We start from the raw sequence: 23,749 nt of genomic DNA, 5'->3' as shown, positions 1-23,749 counted from the left end.
TTTCTATTTTCTCTGTTGTAAACAGTGATTATATCTACCTTAACCATTATTGTGAGGATCCTAGTGAACTATTGGGTGTAAAAGCTTCTGGAAAAGTAAAGCTGAAGTGTTATACAAGTGGAATTGTTTCTGTGGTTTTGAGTAACCATGGCCAGGCAGGGGACATGTTTTATTTGCCATGGCCTCAAGCAAGTGCCTGGTGTAAGGAAAGGCTCCTTACTGAAGGATGGAGCTGAAGGATGGACGGAAGGAGGGACGGAGAGACAGAGGGATGGAGGGAGGGAGCGAGGGGAGAAGGAAGGAAGGAAGGAAAAAAAGAAGGAAGGGTTCTCGTTGCTCTTGTTTTATTCTCTCCCTCAGAGACCTGGGCCAAAAAAAATAAAAGTAAATGTGTGGTTTGGGATTCTTCAGAGTTTTCCGCAGGTGCGCTGTGCTGGTACCCATCCAAGTCTGAACCACATGTATAAATAGAGATAGAGTCTGGTAGATATCCTAGTCGTACATGTGTACAGGATATTTGGTGGGATTTCTGTCTGTGGTACTAGAAGCATGGTCACAGATGCAACATTTTAAGGAAAGTCAATGATAACGTGCCCCCTTCTCCTTCCTTTCTGCATCCCTTACCTTCCACCCTACTGTGGGGGCAGCCTGCTACATCGTCCTACCTCTCGTCATTGACTCAAGCCTTCTCTCATCCCGAAGGCCTTTCATGGAGGTTCTGGGGGAAGGAAGAGAGGGGAGAGTCTTGTTGGCTGTAGCCTTTTGGAGCAAGAGTGATCATCATTTCCCCCCTTTTCTATGAGGGAGCGGCAGAGGCTGGGGGTAATTCCTTCAACAAATTGAGGGGAGAAATTCCCTTTTGCTTGCAAGAAGGGAAAATTGGCTTTAGATGACCCGTTGGACACCCGCTTGGGTAGCAGCAGCCTTGCAGACTTGTCCCCTGGCCTGCTCAGCAGAGGAGACGACCAGAGACGGACGGCATGAGGCTTCAGGGCTGGCCGCCAGGCAGCCTGGTCGTGTGCTAGGTGAGGTGGCAAGGATGCCTGAGTTGATTGTGGTCAGGTGCACGCTATGGGGCAGGGCTGTTGGGTTTGACTCTCTTGCTGGTTTTCTGGCCCCGAAGAGCAGCCTGCTGGGTGAGGAAGGTTGCTGAAGACCGCCCTGCAGGGGAGGGAGGTGATGAGATTTAAATTGAGTCACACCGACATTTGAGACTGAACAAGCGCTAAGTGACAGTGACCCAGGAGATGACAGAGCTTGCTTGAGACCCACTACTCCAATGGTGAAGGGCAATTTGACAGGACACAATAGAAAGCAGAGATTAGAAGATAAACAGAAAACAACGCCAAACCCAAACGTTCAATGTTGTGCATCACTGAGCAGAGACGTTCATGGAGTTATTACATTAATTAGAAACTGTCCTCATGGGGTTTGACTCCAGTTCCTTAATCACAGAACCAGACTCCAAGCAGATAAGACCTTAAAGATGATTCCTTCTAGGCTAGTAGATTTCAAGATGCTGTTCCAGGAAGTCCGGGGTGGGGGTGGCGGCCTTCAGAGGTTGCCCAGGACCCCTGGGGAAGGGATGAGGGTGGGTGTAGACAGAGGCGGTGAGGAAGGGAGGGAGATACGCTGAGAAGGTGGGACTTCTGGTCTCTCTCCTTTTAGCTAGAAAAAGTTTGCTTTTATCTGCTCTATACTTCAGGCTTCGTTGCAAGATTACTTTTGTCCAGAGGGTTCCCCGGTTTAAAGAAAAAGCGCCCTTATAATCTAGCCCTCTTAATTCTGAGATTAATAAATTGAAGTTCAGTCTGGGGAAGTGACAAGCCCCAGGCCACGGAGCCGTGAGCGGCAGTCAGGATCATTGGCCATTTGGTTCTGAGCCCTGTCCCGAACCAAAGGGTGACACTAGCCTCATGAATTCAAGGCACATTTATTAAGCAGCTACTAGACAGTCATGCGGTAGGCTTTTTTTTTTTTTTTTTTAAATTTCTCCTTCCTAAAAGATTAATGCAGTTACTGCATCCATTTGGTGCCTTTACTGCCGGAAAAATAACAGCCAGCAGGGGCTTTCTTGGGTTACCTTGGTAAGAGATCTCTGCAAGTCAAACACTATTAACTTTAATGAAGCGGCTTTGATGGTGGGGAAGAGACAGCTGACACCACATTTCCCTAACAATAAACCACTCTGACAGATAAAAACAAACAAGCTCCAGATAACATATAGCATTTCGGAGAACAGGGCCAATAATGAATGTAGACGGATGTGAGCCGGGCTTTCAGGCTTTCGTCTAAAGCTGTGTCCCTCCATCTGTTGTGGAAACTTCTAAAAGGCCAGGCACGATGATCTAATCCGGCTTTTTACAGAAACCACTGCCTGGGTTATTATAAGGATGGCCCTGGAGGGAAAGAAAACCTAGTAGTAAAAAAGTAGTAGTAGTAGTAGAAAACCTAGTAGTGGAAAACCTTCGTAAAGAAACCTAGTAGTATGCTGGGCTGTTTCTGAAGACCCGTTCTGCTCTGTGTTTGGTATCACACCTGAGCACTGATGGTTGGCTTGGCCAGAGCTAGCCGCTGTGGTAATTCTCTTCTCCACCTTCCTGGCCCTGGCGTGGCCTCACCCACAGATGTCCTCTCCACGGGGCGTGCTCTCAGCCTCCAGGAGCGAACCCGAGATCCGCAACCACTAACAGAGGGGCCTGCCGGGGCTTTCCTCCGTCTTGGCAAATCCCAGGAGAGAACTTGGCTTAAAACAGCAACAGCAAACAGCCATAAAAACCAGCGAGCGGTGGACCAGGTTTGGTGTTAATGCCTGTTGGAGTCCACAAAGAGGGAAATGGTGTATGGTTTGGAGCTTGGTCATGATGTGGTCGTTAGTCATTAAACCCAGATTTCAGTTAGACTAGGATGAATAACACATATTACTTTACAAAAGGCTTATTTCAGTTCCCTCACTGGGCTGTGCCTTAACAAAATACCCTATGGCATGGCTTGTCATTGGGGGCAGCTTGTATGTGTGCAGTGGGGGGGGGGGGATCGTTATGATTGTACTTGTGAATTTTTAAGTCATCTTCTCCATGTATTTTGTCATTTGGTCTTTACAACCTTCCTAGGAAGGTAGATTTTTTTTTTTGACAGACAGAGATCACAAGGAGGCAGAGAGAGAGAGAGAGGAGGAAGCAGGCTCCCCGCCAAGCAGAGAGCCCGATGTGGGGCTCGATCCCAGGACCCTGGGATCATGACCTGAGCCGAAAGCAGAGGCTTTAACCCACTGAGCCACCCAGGCGCCCCGGAAGGTAGATTTTTGATAGTCCCTCTGATTTGCCCAGGGACATACAGGGAGTACACAGATGAGTCAGCCCTGGAGAAATTTCAAGGCATGTTCATCTCAGATGGAAAGCTCGGAGAGTTCTCTCTCTTTCTGTCTGTTGGAGGTGGGGTGAGGGGTAATGGCTAGCAAGCAAAGAGCCCACTCTGAATTACTACTGGAATTCACTGATCATTCCAGAGCCCTGGGGTACTCTTAAAAACCATGCTCTTTCCTTGGGAGTATCTTTACTAACACAGCAAGTTGCCCAGGTACCTGCTTTCATAATGGCAATAATTATTAATGGGTCTCTAACTCAAAGTTTGCAAATAAGAGAAAATTCCCATTGCCTCTTCCCACATCCTTGGCTGAGATCAGATTTCTGTCTGTTAGCCACACCAGACATGGGTTAGTGAGGACCCTTCCTGCAGAAGTGGGTGATGGGATGTAATTCGCTTGAGCCCTTGTGTTCGGGTCCTCCGACCTGTGACAGGGGCTGCAAAGGGACTTAGGGTCCCACAAAGACATTCTCTTGTCTTCCAGCTTGAGAAAGCCTCTCAGAGGCCAAAGAGACTGGGTTTTGTGGAAGCCCTCAGTGGGCTCCAGTCAGCCAACGACTGATTCAGGGTTGCTCCAAGAATTTCTCCTGGCTCCTTTTCTCTGCATCACAGCAGCTCTAAGGGTGCTCCCTTCATCTTTGACTCTGGTTGCTGCAGGCTAACAGCCCAACAGAAGACGGAGAGTTTTCAGAGGGGGCTGAAAATAAGGGATGCTTTGGGCCCAGAGTTGATTTGCCGCCTCTTCTCACTCAATATTATTATTATTATTATTATTATTTTTTCTTACGTAGGCTTGCTGCCAGTTGTGGGGCTTGAACTCACTACCCCGAGACCAAGTGTCTCATGCTCCACCGACTGAGCCAGCCAGACCCCCTCACCCAGGATTTCCTATGCCGATGAAATCATAGTAAGATGAACATCAGGGGCTTGGTCAAGGGAAGGACTACAGTGAAAGTAGCCTCAGGTGCGGGAGTGGAGCGTGCGGTTTAGGAGACAAGGACGAAGCTGGCTGGCTGGCTGGCTGAGCCGTTGCTCCGTCTTGGTCCCTTTCACTTGGAGCGCCCCCTTCTGGGCGACTCGGTGTCAGGCGGTTTTGAGCTCCCCGCTGCCACCGCCGGGTTTCCTTCTCCCAGGGGAATAAGGGCCCTTCGGAGGTCTTGGCGGGCTTCGCGGTTAGTCATTTCCGAACATCACAAAGCTCTGCCCTCTAGTGGTTCTTTGGGAAACATTCACAATCTCTTTAAAAAAATAAATAAATAAAAGAAGAAACAAAACAAGACGGCGTTTAATGCTCGCTGTATTTGAAACAGAATGGCCAGAGAGCAAGAAGACTGGAGAGAGCAGAGTCAGCTCCCCAGCTGAAACCCCTTTCTGCTTTCTGTTGTCACTCCTTGGCCATTGGTAAGTTTAGGAGCCATCCAGATCCATTTAGACTGTTTTAGAGAAAAAAATGAAGCAACACGTCCCTGAAAACAAGGCTCGGTTTGGATTCCTCGGTCTCGCTCAGGACAGTGCCTCCTGAGCCCTTTCACGTGTGGTGCCGTTTGTTTACATTACTGACCACAAGAGAGTCGGTTCTGGGATTGCATCAGCCTCCCCTCTGTTTCTTTATGAAGTATCCCTTTGGCATTTCTCACCCTCTAACAAGTATTCCGGTTTTCTTGCATGTGGGGAAGAAAACGCCTTTAGTAACGCAGCCTTTCTCATATTCAGTTTTCTCCGTTTCTTTAAAGTGAGGACAGATCTTAATTTATATGGCAAGCTGAACTGTGTGCTCTCTTCCGAAAGTTTTTAACTTTACCCTGAAGTTGACTCTTGCTTACTCGGTGACCTTGCACCCTAATTTTCCCGTTTACTTCCTGTACTGCATTTGAAGTGCCTATAAATCACCTCTTGGGTCAGCCCTTTCCTTAACATGAATAATATTTGTATTCTCGCTGTGCAACACAATTTTACAACAATGCCAATTTATTTTTTTTGGCAGTCTAGACTTTCTTTTTTCTTTCCTTTTTCAAAGCCCTATTGAATTTCAAGCCTCTCTCTTAGCTCTTGTGGTGATTACTGCTTTAAGGCACTAACTTTTCACCTCTCAAGGCATATCTGGAAAATGTCACGTGTGAGGTTCTAGGTGGGCTGACCCAATTTGATGTGGGTGTAAAAGCAGAACTGGGCCCAGTCAGGCTGTGACGTGGAGGTAGACTGGGAAGGCGGGATGGTGAGAAAGGCCCAGGTGAGTCTCACCCAGTGCTTGGGTTGACCACTAGCAGACTTATTGCCCCTCTCCTCTCCCCTTCTACATGGGACCCTCCTTTAATTAAAATAACATACTTTAATGATCTCGTAATCATTGGTTTGTTTCCAGAAGCTATCAGGTTGTGTGTGGAAAAGTCAGTGGAGCAGAAACAAGATCCACTGACCTCATCTCCCAGGCTACAGAGGAGGGAATTTCAGCATTTTGGCACAGGGAGGGTAGAACCAGATAGAATGTTTATCCCCATCATATCTTCCACGAGCCTAGCTGTTTATGATAAACTCTGGCCATTTCCCTTCTTACCATTCCTCCCCCTTGTGAAAATCACTCAACTGCAGTTTGTACCCATTTTTTGTGTGTTTCCTTATACTGTGTGTGTGTGTTGAACATTCTCTGTTGGAGGGCTTAGAATTCTCAATTCTTTATGCCATTACACAGGGTAAAATGCATGGGGCACCTGCCCAGGCCGTCAGCAGTATCTACAAATCTCTGGGCACTCAGAACTGCAGAGTGTCGTCCCCTGGCATATAATTAGTATTCTGGCCCAGCTTGTCTTTCTGGTACATGTAGCAAAATGTGAAGCAGTCAAGGAGACTTCCCCGTGTGATGGTGGGTACCTCATATCTCCTTTCTAAGCCTCATTGTTTTCACCTGTAAGATGGGAGTAAGAGGAACAGAGGTGAAGAATAAATGACAAGTTTCATATAAAGCACTTAGCAGCACGTGGAATTCAATAATATTAGTTATTATAATTACAAAGCTGGAAGATCTTTTTTTTTTTTAAGATTTTATTTATTTATTTGACAGATGAGATCACAAGTAGGCAGAGAGGCAGGCAGAGAGAGGAAGGGAAGCAGGATCCCTGCTGATCAGAGAGCCTGATGCGGGTTCAATCCCAGGACCCTGGGATCATGACCTGAGCCAAAGGCAGAGGCTTTAACTCACTAAGCCACCCAGGCACCCTGGAAGATCTTTATAGGGGATCAGTTTGTATGGTATAGATCTGGACTTGTGGGGTCAGAAAGGCCTGAGTTTGGGTTCCTAACTCATCAGCATTAGCGCAGTGACCCTGGACCCTTATCTAACCACATGAGCCTGTGTGTTCTCCTTCATGAGTTGATGACCGTATCTGTTCCCCCCAGGCCTATTGTGATACAGGATGTACGTGCGTGGCCGATCTCCTGTTCTCCACGTCTTCTGAGATGTTGTGTGTTGTCTCCAGTAGGCATTTCAACCCTCGTTCCACTTGATATGAGTCAGAGATAAAGAAAAAGGGATCTCTTAGAATGACACCACCCCCACCCCATATTAAAAACAACCATTTAATACTTTCTTTCCAATATCTTAAAAAACCCAGGATTCTTCGGTTCCGCAATTTAAAACACTAACTCAGCTGCAACAAGTATTGCCATTCTGCTAAAATTAAATGAATGCAACTGTTGTAACAGAACAATGGGTTGAAAGTTCTCCTCATCATTCTGTAGGAGAACACAACTCCCTGATGGGGAAGGGTACATGGTGCCACCGAAGGTCCTCGGGGCGCCGAGTGCTTTGGATGGATGTTTACAGTCTGGTTGGAAAGAGGTCACGGCATGTACCTTCTGAGTGCCTGAGTCTCCTGGCTTGTGCCTACGGACGTAGCTCTGGGCAGAATGTTTGCTTGAGTGTCCCAAAGAATTTTTTTCTTTTGTAAATAAAGTATTCCGTTTATAATCTGTGCTTTCTGGGGTTGCAGAGGTGAGAGAAGAGGTCGTCCATGGACATGGGAGATATACGTGAAAGCATCGTTCTGCTCTGCTCAGACATGGGGCCTGTCGGCTGCACGGGCAAGTCCATGAAAAACAGCAACACCCACTTTGGTGTGAGCAGTCCATTTTCTGCTTACATATACAGACTTGATTTATAATCCCAGTCCGGACAGCATCTGAGTCTAATTACCTGGGTCTATGAAAGTTCGGGAGATCTCAACTAAGTTTGCAATTCAGGGATGCGCTTTACCAGAAGCAGATGGAAAAAATAAAACACTTTAGTTTATGACTATTTTTCTATTTGGGGGAAGGAGAAAGAACAAAAAGGGTTGCCAAATTGATCCTTGTCAAGCACTAATTAAATATTATTCATGATTAATTCTGATGTTGATGTATTCAGTGTTTTAGCGGTGTCATAAATATCTGGAGGAATGAAATAACTCACTTTGTGTAGCTCTAACAAATCATGCATACCACAGTTCCCATGTGGCTTCGTGAGCCTGCCCCTTATTATTATTATTTTTAATGCATACACTTGTTAGTGACTTTTATGGAATATTATTAGAGATGTGAGGCAATCATTACCTAATTATACCTTGCATTTGCCACGTCATTCAGTTAGCAAATACTTTTAAAATTATGAAGAATGAACAGTTTCTATTGTTTAGAGATAGATACTGAAATATTTACAGATGAAATGTCTGGTGTCTGCTTAAAAAAAAAATACATGTTGTCTGAAAGGGGGGGTGAGTGGGTAGGAATATAGATGAAGCAAGAGTAGCCATGAATGGATAATTCTTGAAGCTTAGAGATGGTACATGGGGGTTCATTATAATATTTTCTATTTTTGGGTATTGGAGGAATTTTCCATAATGAAATATCTGAGTGATTTTTTTTCCTTGGGAAGACACTCAAGTTTATTTCTCAAGGAAAATTAGACTCATCAGTTTTTGTTTAAGCGTATGTTCCTTAAATTACAAATCATGGATCAGAAATTGTTGTAAATTCTGTTTGGGGCTGATAGACTGATGATGATGATGAGGAGGAGGAGTAGGAGGAGGAGGAGAAGGAAAATCCCAGTTGTGGCATCTACTTCATTGAACATCAGCTGTGTGCTGGTCATGGGGCTGTGTGCTTTACACCTTTCTTTCATCATCAAGATAGCGATGCTTGAGATTGTGATCTTGTAAAGCTCACATGCTCTAATGACAGAAATGAGGTATCCAGGTTCCCAAAGCAAATTCTTTCTTTCTCTTTTTAATTTTTAAGGAGACCGTACTTGGTGACACAGTTGAGCTGGAACTATGAATTTAAGTAATTTGAGCAGGAGGGGACCTTAGAGATGCTTTCTTTGGAGATGGCAAACAGATGACATGCTGAGTCCCTGCTCCTGGGCCCGTGGTAGCGGACATGGCTAATGAATGGATTGTGGCTCAGAATCCCACTCAACACAGTGTCCCAAACAGGTCAAGAGGCTCAGAGTTGGCAATTATTTTAGAAACCTATTCATCACCTCTCATTCATCTGACCACCTTACTGGATGAGAAAACTGAGGTGTGGGGAGAGGCAGGATTTGCTCAAAATTTCCCGGACTTCATTTCTCCTGGCATGGGTCCAAGGCTCTTCCCCCACAGTAGCTGAGGGTCCTCCCAGGTCCAACTTTCTATGATTCTACATGTGTGCATACATGGAAACTGCTTAGAACAGTGCCTGGTACATGCTAAGGACTGGATCAATACTGGTTGTTATTATTATTATTATTATTATTATCATTATTTGTTTTAAGGAGGCAAAATATAAAATACACCAGCTCTCAGGTATAAGAATGGTGACTAGGGGGCACCTGGGTGGCTCAGTGGGTTAAGCCTCTGCCTTTGGCTCAGGTCATGATCTCAGGATCCTAGGATCGAGTCCTGCATTGGGCTCTCTGCTCAGCGGGGGGCCTGCTCCCCCCCCCCCTCTGCCTGCCTCTCTGCCTACTTGTGATCTCTCTCCATCAAATAAATAAAATCTCAAAAAAAAAAAAAAAAAAAAGAAACCAAACCCAAAAAAACGGTGACTAAAACCAGGTCAGTTTGCAAAAGCATCTGCTAGTTTCCTAAAATGGTAATAGAGCCCCAGGCGGAAGCCAGCCACAGAGCTGCAGCCCCAGGCACCTCCCCCTCCCCCTCCGCCAACACAGACATGCTTGGCCTTCTGTCCCCAGTCACTGCTCCTCAGGAATGTGTGAGGAGAGCACTGTTTTGAGGGCTCCGTTTGGGGTAGATTGATGATGCAAAGCAGCAGACCTTAGCATTGCATTTGAATGGTGCCAGCAACAACCCCCCCCCCCTTCCCCGCCTCACCTCTTCTGGGCCTGGCCGGTCCATAAACCACGCGGCTGGCTCCATGAGGCCCTGTTCTGACATGGCACCCAGATCTGGGCTCAGCTCATAATCGCGGGTCTCCCCCTCCGCCCCTGAAGACTTTTGAATCGTTCAATGACTCTGACCAACATTCCTTCCGCCATCCATGGCAGAATTTTCGTATAGACAGAAAATGTCCTGCTGCCATAGTCTTTATTCTTGGGTGGTTTCGTGGGTTGGTTCTGCTTTCCCCAGGAGCTTAGGAATGATGCAGGTATTGTGAATAGAATTTTTTTTTTTTTAATCTGTGAATTAAACAGCTAAGAAGCCCATGTAATTTGTGTGACAAGTGACAGCGTGTGTGAAAATAACTTACCCATATCCTGTTACACATTTGCATCCATTATGCTGGGTAAAGCCGTATGTCACTGGTAGACCATTAAGTCGTAGTCACCAGTGTTTTCCTAGGTGAAAGGGTAATTATTTTTGCTGTTTGTTCATATTTATTAATAGTCAGTGAAGAACATTAGGGTAAAGGATTATTTCAAACAAAGTGACAGATCAAATGTGTGGAAAGCATAGTGATCTAGCGGTTGATAAGAAAAGCTATTAGCGTAAAGATAAGCTTTCGGTTGGGATCTGCATTTGCTACTACTGACTGGCATTTCAGATAAAATAGTTGCCTCCGGAAGATTGAATAGAAACTTATGGAGAATACCAGTAAATGGGTTTGCTTTGGATGGAATCAGCTGTGTTGTAGAATAAGAGCAAATTCCCTATAATGTTATATGCATGCTGGAGGTAGTTTGCAGAGTGATTTTAAGTGGCACATGAATATTTGTTCTTTTAATAGTTATTATTTATCTTTTATGTGCCAGGAGAATGGTGTAACTTATAAAACACATATTTCTTGGATTATTTATTATTTATTTAAATAAGATATTAAAAAATGAGTTAAAGAAAAGGGAGTCAAAGAAAAGAAATAAGTGAATATTAGTAGAGGTGGTGGTCAAATCTGACAACAATTGAAATAATGATACGTGAATAAGTGATGTTTAAAGAACATTGGACTAAAGACTGGTTGGAACTTTGGGATTAGCTTTTGCTCATTGGGGATGGCCCCATGCCTCGACATAACATGTCTTATGGAGAAACCATCTGGAGCTCTTACAATATTCCACCTATGATTTAAATTTTCAGCCTAATATTATACTTTAACTTGGGAAGCAAAAAGCAAAACAAAGCATGGAATGTGAATCAGAGCAGGTGGTGGGAGGAATCTTTCTTCTGAGTGTGAGATGAAAAAAGATGAAAGTCTTAAGTGTGTCCTTGGCTTAAAGAAAAACTGAGGTCTTGCACAAACTCTGTCCCTCACTTCCTACTTGATCTCTGGGATGACCTCAACTTTTCCTGGACCTCAGTTTCCACATCTGTAAAAAGAGGACTTGAACTGATCTCCAGGTTACCTCCTGGCCCTGAGTTTTTGACTCATTCAGAATTCTGAGAAGTGGGAAAAGTGAAGCCACCCTTAGTGGCCTGATGTCCTGGGAAATTTAATGTATTCCTTAGCCATTGAAGAAGGGGCTACTAACATCAGAAACTCAGTTGCTCTCTTCAAGTGGACTAAATAACTTCTTTAAAGAGGACAGCACTCATCTGGAATATAAATTTGAGTGTGCTTGTTAAAGTGAAACGCAGTCCTACTTCTTCATCATCACATGCGGGAGCCTTCTGGTAATTGGTGTCCCCAACCGGGCTCAGGGACAGGGTCAATGAAGATTTCCCAAGCGAGCAGAACTCTAAAGCTGATTCTTATAAACAGAGAGGAAGTTAGAGGAATGGGAAAGACAGCTCAATCAGAGAGGGTAGTTTGAACCAAGACCTGGAGAAGGAAAAGAACACAGTTCACTTAGGAAAATGCAAGTACTCATGGATACAGCATGTGATCGTTGTGGCACTGACCTCCCCTGCCCCAACCATGCCAGGCATGTGACAAGTGACCAGGACAGATGGTTGCTTGGCTAGGCTGCTGTGCTTGGTGGCAGCTGTGGGGGAAGAAATGAGACGTTGGTGAGTGGGACTGTCTCCTGAAGGGGCTCCTGAAGGACTTCTGAGGCCTTGCTGAGGAGTGAAGGGTTTGCTACTGCTACTGCCCACCATTAAGGAGGCAATGGTTAAGGGACACCTGGCTGGCACAGCTGGAAGAGCACGTGACTCTTGATCTCAAGGTTGTGAGTTCGAGCCCCAAGTTCAGTGTAGAGATTACTTAAAAATGGAGTTTTAAAAGAACAAACAAAAACCTTAAAAAAAGAAAAAAAAGAAAGAAAGAAAGAAAGAAAGAAAGAAAGAAAGAAAGAAAGAAAGAAAGAAAGAAAAGGGACATCTGGTTGGCTCAGTTGGTTAAGCATCTGCCTTCCATCATGATCCCAGAGTCCTAGGATCAGGCCCCTGGCCATGAAGCCTGGTTCTCTCTCTGTCTCTCTCTGTCTCTCTCTCAAATAAATAAATAAAACTTTAAAAAAGAAGAAGAAGGCTTTGAGATCAGGAGCATTATGGGAAGGATAGAGGCTTTAGGATGTACGTGCCCTCCTCCAACAGCTTAGTCTCTGTTGGGGCCTTTCCTGTGAGGGAGTCTTGTCACTTGAACGCCCCCTTGAGGCTCTAATGATAAACGTCCTTCCCCCTCTAGTCGGAGGCCCTTGGAGCGCCAGTGACTGTGCCTAGCAAGGGTCCCACAGAGGTCTCAGACGCTGATTCACAAATCCCCCCCCACCCCTTCTTTTTTGGTGAAAGCAGAGTCTTCCCTTTGAGCTTCTTGATTGGACAAGGACGCACAATCTCAGGAGATATTTCTGTGGATTAAGAAACATGGACATGTTTCTTCTTGTAGAAATTCTTCACTTTGTAGCTAATTTGCACAGAATGTGTAAGTGCCATTCCAGAGTCACGTTGCTTGTTCCCTTCTGCTGATTTCAGACACAAGCAGCCTGTTCCTTCCTAACAAGCAGATCTGGGGAAGCCACCGCCAATTTGGTCACAGTACCGCGTTGGAGCCCAGGAGACTCAGTGCTGAGCCAGGCACGCAGGGGTGGGCGTGGGCTTTCTCGTTAGCTCCGATGCAGAGAGAGGAGATGCAGCCTCTGAACCGGCCCCATCTCGCATGGAGTCGCACAAGCTATTTGAAACTACAGTAAAGAGAAGCACCTCCCCAGACACGCCAAAACATAAAGAGTTCCACCACCCCTCTTCATTTTAAGCTTTGCATTTGATGTCTATTCATTTGAGGATAGACTGGCAGACTCGTTGGACTGCTGAAGGTCAAAATCTGTCCCTGCTGCTTGCTAGCTGTGGGGCCCAGTGCAAACGGAACAATAACATGCCTTCTTTAGAAGACTTCGGGGTGGGGGGAATGTAAGGAGCTTGGCCAGGCTCTTGGGAGGTGTTCCATGAATGGTAGCTCTTGTTATTACCTGACAGACATTGTCGTTTTTCTGGTAACGATCACCTTTCCCCAGACGCTGAACCCCGTAGTAACCATTAACAACTTACACGCATGGAGTATAGAGTTTAGCAAAGTTTCTATGTTTTTTACAAATAGGCATTCAACTGAGCTGAACAGTAAGTAGGGCAACTGTTCCTTCCTTTGTGTGGGGGAGTAAACAACAACTGGAGCAGTTAACGGATATGACCGAATTCCTGGAGTGAATAAAAGATGAATCAGCACACAGATTCAGTCTTCTGATTGAAGTCCTGCGCTTTTTATTGTGCCACAGTTTCACTCTTACGCCAAGAATGTCTCCTCGCTCCTGTAAGTGAACCACCGTTGCTCTTAGGTCTCAGAACACCACGAGACGGCTGTGCCCTGATGTGACACACTCATCTGCTTTCCCGGTTTCAGCGGCAGGCAGGGTGGGGACGGGGGGGGGGAGAGAAGTCAGCAGGGACTTGGCTGTTACAATCATGCCTGTGACAAATCTTAAAAACCCAAACCCATGGGGCACCTGGGTTGCTCAGTGGGTTGAGGCCTCTGCCTTAGGCTCAGGTCATGATCCCAGGGTCCTGGGATTGAGCCCTGCATCGGGCTCTCTGATCAGCAGGGAGTCTGCTTCCCTTCCTCTCTCTGCCTGCTCTCTGCCTACTTGTGATCTCTCTATCTGCCAAATATATAAATAAAATCTTTAAAACAAACAAACCAACCAAGAAACCCCAAACCCAGTATTCCATTCCATTTGCATGCAGGAGGGGCTCCTTGCTGCTTTGTGGCTGCCTTGGGAAAACGTACAGGTGACATCAGCTTGGACAGTGAATGTGATTCAGCCTTTGCAGGGGCAGCAACAGTTCCAGTGATGCCCCCTAACCACCCCCTGTGTAATTTACAGTGGACATTGGGTTTGGGTCTGAGAGTATAATACTCACCTCTCTCAGAAGGCTCCAATTCAATCCGCACCCCCCAGCATCATTTTTTGTTGGTTCATTGTGGTTTGTGGAACCAGGTCACCTGTACATTGTAGATCCTAGTCCTTCAGGTTCTTTCTCGTTAGAATGCGTCTTGGATTCCATAGTTTTGTGTTATTGCTTAAATGCCATTTCTTCGCATCTGCAGAGACTAATTTCACTGCAACTGAAGACTTCAGTGTGAGCTCTTCTTGACGTCAGAGAGCGGGCAGGACTGGGAGCACCCCTGCCTGGGTCCTCATCTGGGTCAGCTTGCCGGGTGGGAAGGATCCTTCATCTCCGAGGCTGACGTTTCATCTTGTCTATGATGGGAGAGTTGACTCTTATCCAAATCTTCAGCTTTTAGAGTCTGTGATGTTTAAGCAGTGGTTTAGGAACAATTTAGAAGAATTGATTGGAACACCTCACTAAAACTGACAATTGCTGAGTTGTGGAGACATGAATATTTGTATTCTTTTAAAAATTTGGCTTGTAGCTGCACCAGGGATTCAAAAATTATATTATTAAGCAGTTTCTATGTATTGCCTTTGCATGGAAGCTAAAGGCTTTTTTTTTTTTTTTCAATTAAAAAGGGTGTTATTCTTATTTCCTTCAAAAATATCTTAAGAGGGATTGTCCTCCCATCCAGAAGTTCCTATGCTTGGTTTATGGTCAGAAACATGGAGGACATATTTAAAAGGTGCAGGATTCCTAGGTATCTGCCAGACCCATGGAATTTGAATCTCTGCATTGGAAAGCCCAGCAGTCTATATTTCAAAACAAGCAGAGACACACACAAACTTTCTGGGTGATTCTGATGAACAGCCAGGTCTGGGAAATCACTGCTGAGTCGGCTGACGTTGTGTGATTTCGGTGGAGTCGGTTTCTGATTCCTGACTCTGCCTTTCTCCTTCTGATAGTTTTGGCATGCTCAGGGTGAGCTGCAGGAATGCTCTGGGTTACTGATTGGTTGGTGTGTATGAGCGGAGCAAGGCCTGTGCGGACTGATCATTTGGCTGCATAGCACACCCTGTCTTTGGTGCCCTCTCCCCAGGGACTTCCGACTCCCACACGTGCCCCTGATCCAAAGCAGTTCCCTCCTCATACACGTCAATAATCCCATCCTGCTTGGATTGCTTTCTTTCATTTTGGGATAACCGTCTCATTGCGGTGTCACTGACATTTCATACAGTCCACCATTTAAAGTGGGTCGTACTGGTTTTTAGCATATCACAAATAAATGCAATCATCTCTTTTTGAAGAGAGCCTGTACCCTCGAGCTACCATTCTTCCATTGCCTGCCACATCCCCCAGCACCAGGCAGCCACTGATCTGCTTTCTGTCGCAACAGATTTGCCTCCTCTAGATGTGTTCTATAAATGGTGTCATAGACTATGTGGCCTTTTGTGACTCCGTTCACTTAGCATGTTTCCAAGGTTCATCCATGTAGCAGTGTGTATCCAGCCCTTCATTGCTTTAGTTGGTCAAATAACATTCCACCGTATGACTAGCCTGCATTTGATTGATCTGTTTGTCCACAGGTGGACATTTGGGTTGTTTCCACGTTTTGGCTATTATGAATAATGCTGGGTGAACACCTGTGTACAGATTTTTACGTGGCTCTATGTTTTCGTTTCTCTAAAATATATACTGAGGTAGGATGTTGTGGGCCAGATGGTAACTTAATGTCAAACTTGGACTGTTTTCCAAAGTGGCCACACCATTTTACATTCCTTGCCAGCAGGATAGGAGGGTCCAGTTTCTCCTAGTCCTTGTCAACACTTGTTATTGTTATTGCCACTTGAATGATAGTGGAGTGATATCTCATTTCTTCCTTTTTTTTTTTTTTTAAAGATTTTATTTATTTATTTGACAGAGAGAAATCACAAGTAGGCAGAGAGGCAGGCAGAGAGAGAGGAGGAAGCAGGCTCCCTGCTGAGCAGAAAGCCAGATGTGGGGCTCGAACCCAGGACCTGGGATCATGACCTGAGCCGAAGGCAGCGGCTTAACCCACTGAGCCACCCAGGCGCCCCATCTCATTTCTTCCTTTTTAAAGGGGATTCCTGCCAAATAGAATTTATTTAATCCATCTACAAAAGGTCTTTTTAAAATCAAAATTAACTTTTAATTGTTCACTGTTAAAACAAAAACAAAAAACAAACAAACAAAAAAACAAACCCTAGAAAATACAGATAAACAAATAAGCAGAAAACCCCAATCACAATCCTACCACCTAGGGAAAACCAGTGTTACACAATGGAGCATCTCCTCTTAGATTTCTTTTTTATGTAGTATTCACTCTTTAGAGGAGAATTTGGTAGACTCGGTGAAACCAATTGGTAGGATTACAGGGGAGTTTTTTTTTTTTTTAAGATTTTATTTATTTCTTTGACAGAGACAGATCACAAGTAGACAGAGAGGCAGGCAGAGAGAGAGGAGGAGGCAGGCTCCCTGCTGAGCAGAGAGCCCGATGCAGGACTCGATCCCAGGACCCTGAGATCATGACCTGAGCTTAAGGCAGAGGCTTTAACCCACTGAGCCACCCAGGTGCCCCTTTAAAGGTTTTATTTATTTATTTGTCAGAGAGAGAGAGAGAGAGAGAGAGAGAGAGAGAGAGAGAGTATGTGTGTGTGTGTGTGTGTGTGTGTATGAGCACAAGCAAGGGGAGCGGCAGGCAGAGGGAGAAGCAGGCTCCCAGCTGGGCGAGGACCCTGATGCAGGACTTGATCCCAGGACCCTGGGATCACGACCTGAGCCAAAGGCAGCTGCTTAACCAACTGAGCCAGCCATGTGTCCCACAGGGGAGATATTTTTGAGCAAGAAGAACCCTGACCTTTCCCCTTCCCCCCTGAGATGAGAACAGGGTTGGGCCCCTTGGCTGTAGCCCCTCGAAGGTTCTGACTTATGTGGAAAATGGAAGAAATAGTCTTTCTGACCCCCACGGTCTGTTGAGAAATGTATCTAACTTTTAGCAATATAGCTGTTAGCAGTTGCTGAAATGAAAGTCCCTAATGCCACTTAGACTTTGAATATGGCCTTGGGGTGTGGGTTGGGGGTGGCGAGGTTCTCTAACACCCTGACCCTAAGAAACTTTTGACACATGCTGTGAGAGGCCTACTTTCTTTTTTAAACATTAATCACATCGGACTCACTGGATAAAGGAAAAGATCATGTGTGTTGCAACCCTGTCTTTGATACATGACCCACATGTTGGTATTGATTTTAAAAAGGCAATCTTTTTCTAGCTGATTAAGAGTTCAGTGGTAACTTCTTATTTTCATAACAACTGAAGTTGTCAAGAGTTCATTTAGGGGTGCTTGGGTGGTTCAGTTGGTTGGGCATCTGACTTCTGCTCAGGTCACGATCTCAGAGTCCTGGAATAGAGCCCCGCATTGGCTCCTCACTTGGTGGGGAGTCTGCTTGTCCCGCTGCCCCCTCCCACTCATTCTCTCTCTGTCCCTGTCTCTTTCTTTCTCAAATGAATAAATAAAATCTTAGGAAAAAAAAAGAGTTCATTGTAAATCTGTGATTTTTACCTTAGAATATATTCTCCCTTATCAGCAGTGGTGTTCTAACTGGCAGCCAGGTGCCAAGGCTAACGCAATCTATTTTATATTTTAGCTCCAATAATAAAAACTAAATATTGTGGAGCCCTTACTGTATGTTGGGTGCCCTCCAGTCTTTTACACAGATTATTTCACTTCATCTGCACAGCCACCTTATGAGAGACGATTAATCACTCTCCCTGTATTATGGATAAGAAAGCTGAGGCTACATGACTTGGCTTGGACAAGCAGTCTGCCTGTGCTCTCATTCCAGAAAATGGCCCTTGTCTAAAACTCAGAATGAAACAAAACAGGAAAACAGTACGATCAAAGACAGGTTTGCTTGTCTGGACTGCCTACACCACTCCCTGAATGTAAGGCTCCTTCTTCTGTTTTTCTGTTGGGTGTCGCACACTGGGCGACCTCAGGGGAGGGTTCCCTCTGTCCTACGCCTACTGCTTGGAAAGGAGGTCTAGAATTAAGTGAGGTAAACCTCTCTTGGAGGGGCCACCACTCGAACTATATAGTTTTGGCCAATTAAGCCCTTTTTCTGGGAATGCATTTGAGGAGTGAGAAGAACCTAGAATTGGTTCAACTTCTTTTTGTTGATTTCACCATCCTGAGACACCAGGTCATGAGAGGGATGAGAGCTGTGCTCTGGGAGCCTTAGGAGGGTGGGGTGGTAGCTCGGGCATGGGAGCCCTGGGAAGGGCCTTGTTGGGGAACTGGAGCTCTGTGAGTGGTCCAGGGCATGGGGGCCGGAAGGCAGCGTTAACCGCCAGCCCGCCGTGAGCCAGGTGCTGGCCTGGGCTCTTCTTGGAGATTGTGTCATAACAAGCACCATTGTCATAAATAGCTAATAAAATTCTATTTCATTCGGACCACCGCTCAGTGAAGTAGGTGTTATCAGCTGCCTGAAACCCTTTTGGAATAGAGCTGGTGTGAACAGTTAAGACTGTCATCCCTGTTGAATGGACACGGTTTGTAGGCTCAGAGAGTTGAAATAATGGGATTCCCCATCCCCGGATGACAGAGTCAGCACTCCAGTTCTGCTGTGACTCCAGAGGCCCCGTGAGTATATGGTTAGTTAATTTTCTGGAGCCTATGAATCTAAGTCCTGAGCGCTCGGGTGGGACCAAGGGGTGGGGCTGAGCGAGCGGTCCTCTAGCTTGGTGGGAAGGAGGCCAGGAGTCCGTGATTGCTGAGTTCCTGTCCCACCTTTTACCCAGAACTAATTGGAATGAGTTGGGAGTTTTAAGCAGTGTTTCTAAAGCCATTAGTGGTTAGGGACTCAGGATCAGGGTCCAACCTGGGTTGGAATTCAGACCTTGGGCTACTTATATATACTCCGTTTGCTTTTATTTGTGAGGAGGGGATAAGACTGCCAATTTAGCAGAGTCGTTGGGATGATAATGCTTGGTACCTGGTAAACGGTCAAGAAACATTAGCTGTCACTGTTGTTACCTCCGGATGCCCTTCGTACTCTGGATGCCCTTTGTACTCCCCTGATGCTTTCTTTCTTTCTTTCTTTCTTTTTTTTTTTAAAGATTTATTTATTTATTTATTTGATGGGGGCAGAGAGAGAGAGAGTCTTAATCAGACCCTGCGCTGGGCGTGAAGCCCATGGGGGGGCTCGATCTCACGACCCTGGATCGCAACTCGAGCAGAAACCAAGAGTTGGCTGCTTCACCAACTGTACCACCCAGGCGCCCCTCCCACCACTTTCTTATGGTCCCCGGAGGGGCCTCCTGGACGCCCTCTACCATCCACGTCCACTGAGACCCACAAGATTCAGTGATTTTATGGAAAGTTATTTGGGAATTCCATTGATTCTGCCTTTGTTTGGAGTTTGCTCTTGGATGCCTTCAGGCTCTGGGAGACTCATTTGCTGCACTGGGTCTCCCAAGGCTGTGTGTAGCTGCTATATTGACACCTATCTGGGGCCAGAGCTTCTCTATCAATTCTTTATTAAGACCAGTTATTTTTTATTTATGATGCTTGCGTGTTCATTAAAAATGGCACTCCCTGTTGGGGATACCATAAAGGCTTTTAGCCAGTTTTTATCAGGTTGTTAGAGTAGATATGAATATTTTAATAGAGAGAAAGAGCAAAGCCTTCAACAAACTTAATTTGTTCTGGAATCTAAGTGACAGGCTTAACAGGGGTGCCAAGTAATTCAGTATAATCAGCCCAGATAGTGGAATAAGAAACACAATTAAATGGACCAGGGAGCTTCTCCAGAGAGGCCATGAGGGGGTTTTCCACCCCTGAGTGGCTGTAAATCACTGTATCCTGCACCCTCTGAGTCCAGGTAAGATCTTGCATAGCCACAGGCAGCTTCTAGCCCCCGTCAAGTTCCCAGGAAGCCAGGGGGAGTGTTTTTGCAGATTCCATTTTATAGAGTTCTTTTCCCAGGGTGCTGATCTTATTAAATTATGTACAAAATGATGGATAAGTCAGGTCAGCGTTGCCCATTAAAAGCATATTTGGGGACTCAGTCTCGATTGCCATCCTAGATACCCTGGCTGGTTTCTTGGTGTAGTTTAAAGATTATCCACTTGGGGGAGCTTTATGATTGAATTTTAAAATCCATATCAGATTTTTATATGCGATGTGAGATCCCGATGAATACCACCCCCCCACCCACTCCAGTGACAAGCTACTGAAGCAAGCAATGGTTGCAGAAATACAATGATAAATCAATGTGAGTGGTTTTACTTTATTGGCAATTTCTCCCTCTGGATTTTGAAGTTATTCTTGATTTTTAAAAAGCTTCCCTTTCAAACTGAAATAGTTTAAAGATAAAATAAAGAGCAGCAGTACTTTCTGCTGTTTCTCGGGTGAGTGTTCCGCGTATGTGTGCAGACATCAATGCATACTTAAATAAATGCTTGTCCCAGTTAATTTGAAATAGCCAAAGGACCAGAAAAATCTTCTTTGAAGTTTTATGAACATGGTCAATTGCAGAGAAGATGAAATCATGTAGCCAAATGTCTGAGCAGGGAATGCTGCTTTCCAGAGTATTCTCCTCCCAACTCTCCATCACTCTGTCTCTCTTTCACGTAGGTGGGACATGGAGAGGTCTAATGAAGGACAGTCCCTTGCTGCCCGGGCATATGTCCAGGTTCCAGATGGTCTTTGGGGTCTACCCAGATTTGGATAGTTTTGAAATAATGGAAAGCTAGTTAGGGTTCCTAATTAGGACATTTGCTAGAGAATGTTGTCACAATATGGACGCACTATTAACCCATTTTGCTATGGAATAAAATGAAACCAATTATAAACCCACATATACAAGTGTGACTCTATGTGCCCACCTACCCGCACAGAGGGAGCGGGAAAGTGTTTCTCAGAGGGGGGTGGCTTGCTCATTGTCTGAAGCTCAGTGTTGTTTTGTTCCCTTCTTTTTTCCTCTTTGTCTTCTTTTGAGTTGTCAAGGCATTTATAGATTCTCCCCTCATTTACTTAGGGTTCTATTATTATATTAACATGGCTCTGCTATTTTGACAAAGCCTCTTTCTCATTTTTCCTTTTCTCTCTCCGGAAGAGGAAGGGAGGAATGCCAGAGGAAGGTCACCTTTCAGCCTTTTGTCCCTCCGGTGAAGGGCATCTCTGACTCCGAGCAGCTGCTGCTGGCCCAGCCTTCTCTTCCTTCGCTGCTCCCTCACCCCAGCGCGCTCAGGCTCACCTTCTCCTCCTCCCCTCACTGGGCAGCCTGGCCTGTCTCCACACGAGCATCAGAGCATCCTGCTTTGTGGTCTGCGAGGACAAGTCTCAGGTACCTGCTCTAGTGGGGACCCCGCTCTCCTCCTCCCCTAAGTCACTTGTTCACCATCGTCATTGGTCACATGGATATGACTTCCACGGTCTGCTCAGTGGAGGAGAAATCTCGCTTCCTCAGGAACCCTGTTGCTCCCACCAGGAAGACTTTTCTCCAGGAGGAAAAAACAATTGCTGCCCACTCCTATTTTTATTTTCTGGTCTTTGGCTTTAGCAGAGTGGGTTTCAAACTTTTCTTTGTTAACCATGGACTTTTTTTTTTTTTTACATAAATCATACACAGAAGCCCAGACCAGCCTTTGCTGGACTTCCGAGAGCTCTGTGGAAGGTTGTTTTCTGAGGCAGCTGAAACCATTTCTGCTGCCGTCTTGTGCAGTTGGCCTCTGCTGCTTCTCCCATTCGGGGGTGGAATCAGTTTTTCCTCCCCCTGAATCTGGTGGCCCTTTCACTTGCTAAGACCATCAGAATGGGGCGATGGGGTAGAAGCGGTGCTGACCAGGTCCCAGCCCAGCTTTGAGCGGCCTCGCAGCTCCCACTTTCATTTTCACGGGTCCTTGCCCTAAGACAACCAGGTGAAGAAACTGCCCCTTCTGTCCTCTTGGGTCCTTCCCCTCAGCACACCAGGGGAAGAGGCTGCTCTGCTCTGCCAGAGGACGAGAGCCAGTGGGGAAGAGAGCTCCTGAGTGCTGGACACACAAGGAAGCATCTCGAACCCTCTGGTCCAGGTGACTCCCCAGCTGATGGCAGGAGGATGAGTGAGCCCACCAGAAAAGCAGAGGAACCACCCAGCCAAGTGCAGAATCAAGAGAAATAGTCAATTCTTAGGATTTTAAGGCACTAAATTTGGGCTTAAATAGATGACTGAACTAGCCATAGAAATAGATGGCTGAAAGAGGCGCCCTTCAAGAAAATCATATGTGAAGTCTGCAGTGTGTGTATAAGCCAGCTTATTTTTAATTATGAAATCAGTTTCTGCACTATGACAGTGGAAACGGAGAAGAGACGGCTTCCAGCGGCCCCGTGTTGCTGCCCCCCCTTCTCCCTGCATGCCACACCACATCAAGGCTCAGCTTATTGTGTATGTGTCTACACCGTGAGCATTTTATAGATGCTTTGTGGAGGGCTTCACATAAAATTGGGCTTATGTTTACAAAGTCTTAATATCTCTTTCATCTCTTACATTAGCCAAGAGATCCTTGTATCTAAGGGCACAGAAAGGTCCGTCTGCTCTGATGGCATCAGGGTGAGGATCTGGGCCCCCACAGCCCAGCCTAACCCCCCTCCCTTGCGGCTGGGAAGGCTGCTGGCTGAGCACACTCCAGTGCCTGTTGGAAAACTCAAGAGTCATGAAGATCAGCCAAACAGACTAGGTAGATGCAAGGTACATATGGTACTTTTCTACTGCAAGTGTGTGATTTTTTTAAATTCTAAGGAGATAGCTGCTAGGGCTACCGTTGCACATTAACTTATCCTTGAACGTTGGACTTGGTGTCCATTTTGCTAGTACTGCCTGGGTAATAATTGCCATATTCCGACTCCTTACTGTGTGTTGGGCTTTGTGCTAAGCACTTCACATACATTGTCTCGTTGAGTTTTCCTACCTGTGAGGCAGGTAAAGCAGTGAGGACTCACAGCCCAGAGACTTACCCAGCAGGGCTGGGGCACCGCACAACTCCAGGGGGCATCATTCACATGGTTGTCTGTGCATGCGGTTCACATGGTGGCCCAACCCGAGGTAGCAGCCAAGGGGGTGCAGAGCTGGGATTTCAGACTCCCAAACCTGAGCACTTCATTTTATGTGACTTCACTAAAACTTTTCACTTCTCTAGGCTACTTTATTTCTTCTATCTCTAGCTCTGTGTCCCAGTGTCAGTCTGTCCAGCCATCAATCCATCGATGACCCATCCATTCATCCATCCGTCCTCTCACCCATCTGTGCCTCCTTCTTTCTGTCTACCACTCACCCAGTCGTCTGTTGAGTTGTGTCAGTGAAGATAGTGAGTGTCAACAATTAAGGTCTGAATTTCCAGTATCTTGAAATATACATGGACACGTAAATTCTCTAATGTGCCTTCTTATTTTTAAGTTCATTTGAAAGGCAAACATTACTGAATGTTTAAAACAACCAGGAAAGAAAATCATTTTCTAGAAACCCATGTGTCCACAATACAGATTTCATATTGTGCCATATTTGCTTCAGATTTCTTTTGTCTGTTTTAAAAATGAACATAGAGTGGGGCGCCTGAGTGGCTCAGTGGGTTAAAGCCTCTGCCTTCGGCT

The 23,749-nt window shown here is 45.7% G+C and overlaps 1 protein-coding gene across 3 annotated transcripts in view; it reads left to right on the top strand.

Annotated features, from left to right (window-relative positions):
- LOC125078876 (uncharacterized) overlaps window positions 1–23,749 on the top strand; it is a 172,325-nt gene that overhangs the window by 11,714 nt on the left and 136,862 nt on the right. The window contains exon 1 of one of the 3 annotated variants that reach the window (XM_047692106.1): window positions 4,656–4,767. The exons of 1 other annotated variant lie outside the window; for it this stretch is intronic. The gene's annotated coding sequence lies outside the window, so the exon portion shown is untranslated. Of the gene's footprint in view, window positions 1–4,655; window positions 4,768–18,739; window positions 18,761–23,749 lie in introns of those variants that run through there. One more of the 3 variants, XM_047692107.1, reaches the window with a different exon arrangement.

Source organism: Lutra lutra, chromosome 10 (assembly GCF_902655055.1).
Source record: "Lutra lutra chromosome 10, mLutLut1.2, whole genome shotgun sequence".
Lineage (NCBI taxonomy): Eukaryota > Metazoa > Chordata > Mammalia > Carnivora > Mustelidae > Lutra > Lutra lutra.
The sequence above is the reverse complement of the archived record's forward strand: the minus strand, read 5'-3'. Positions and strand labels throughout refer to the sequence as shown.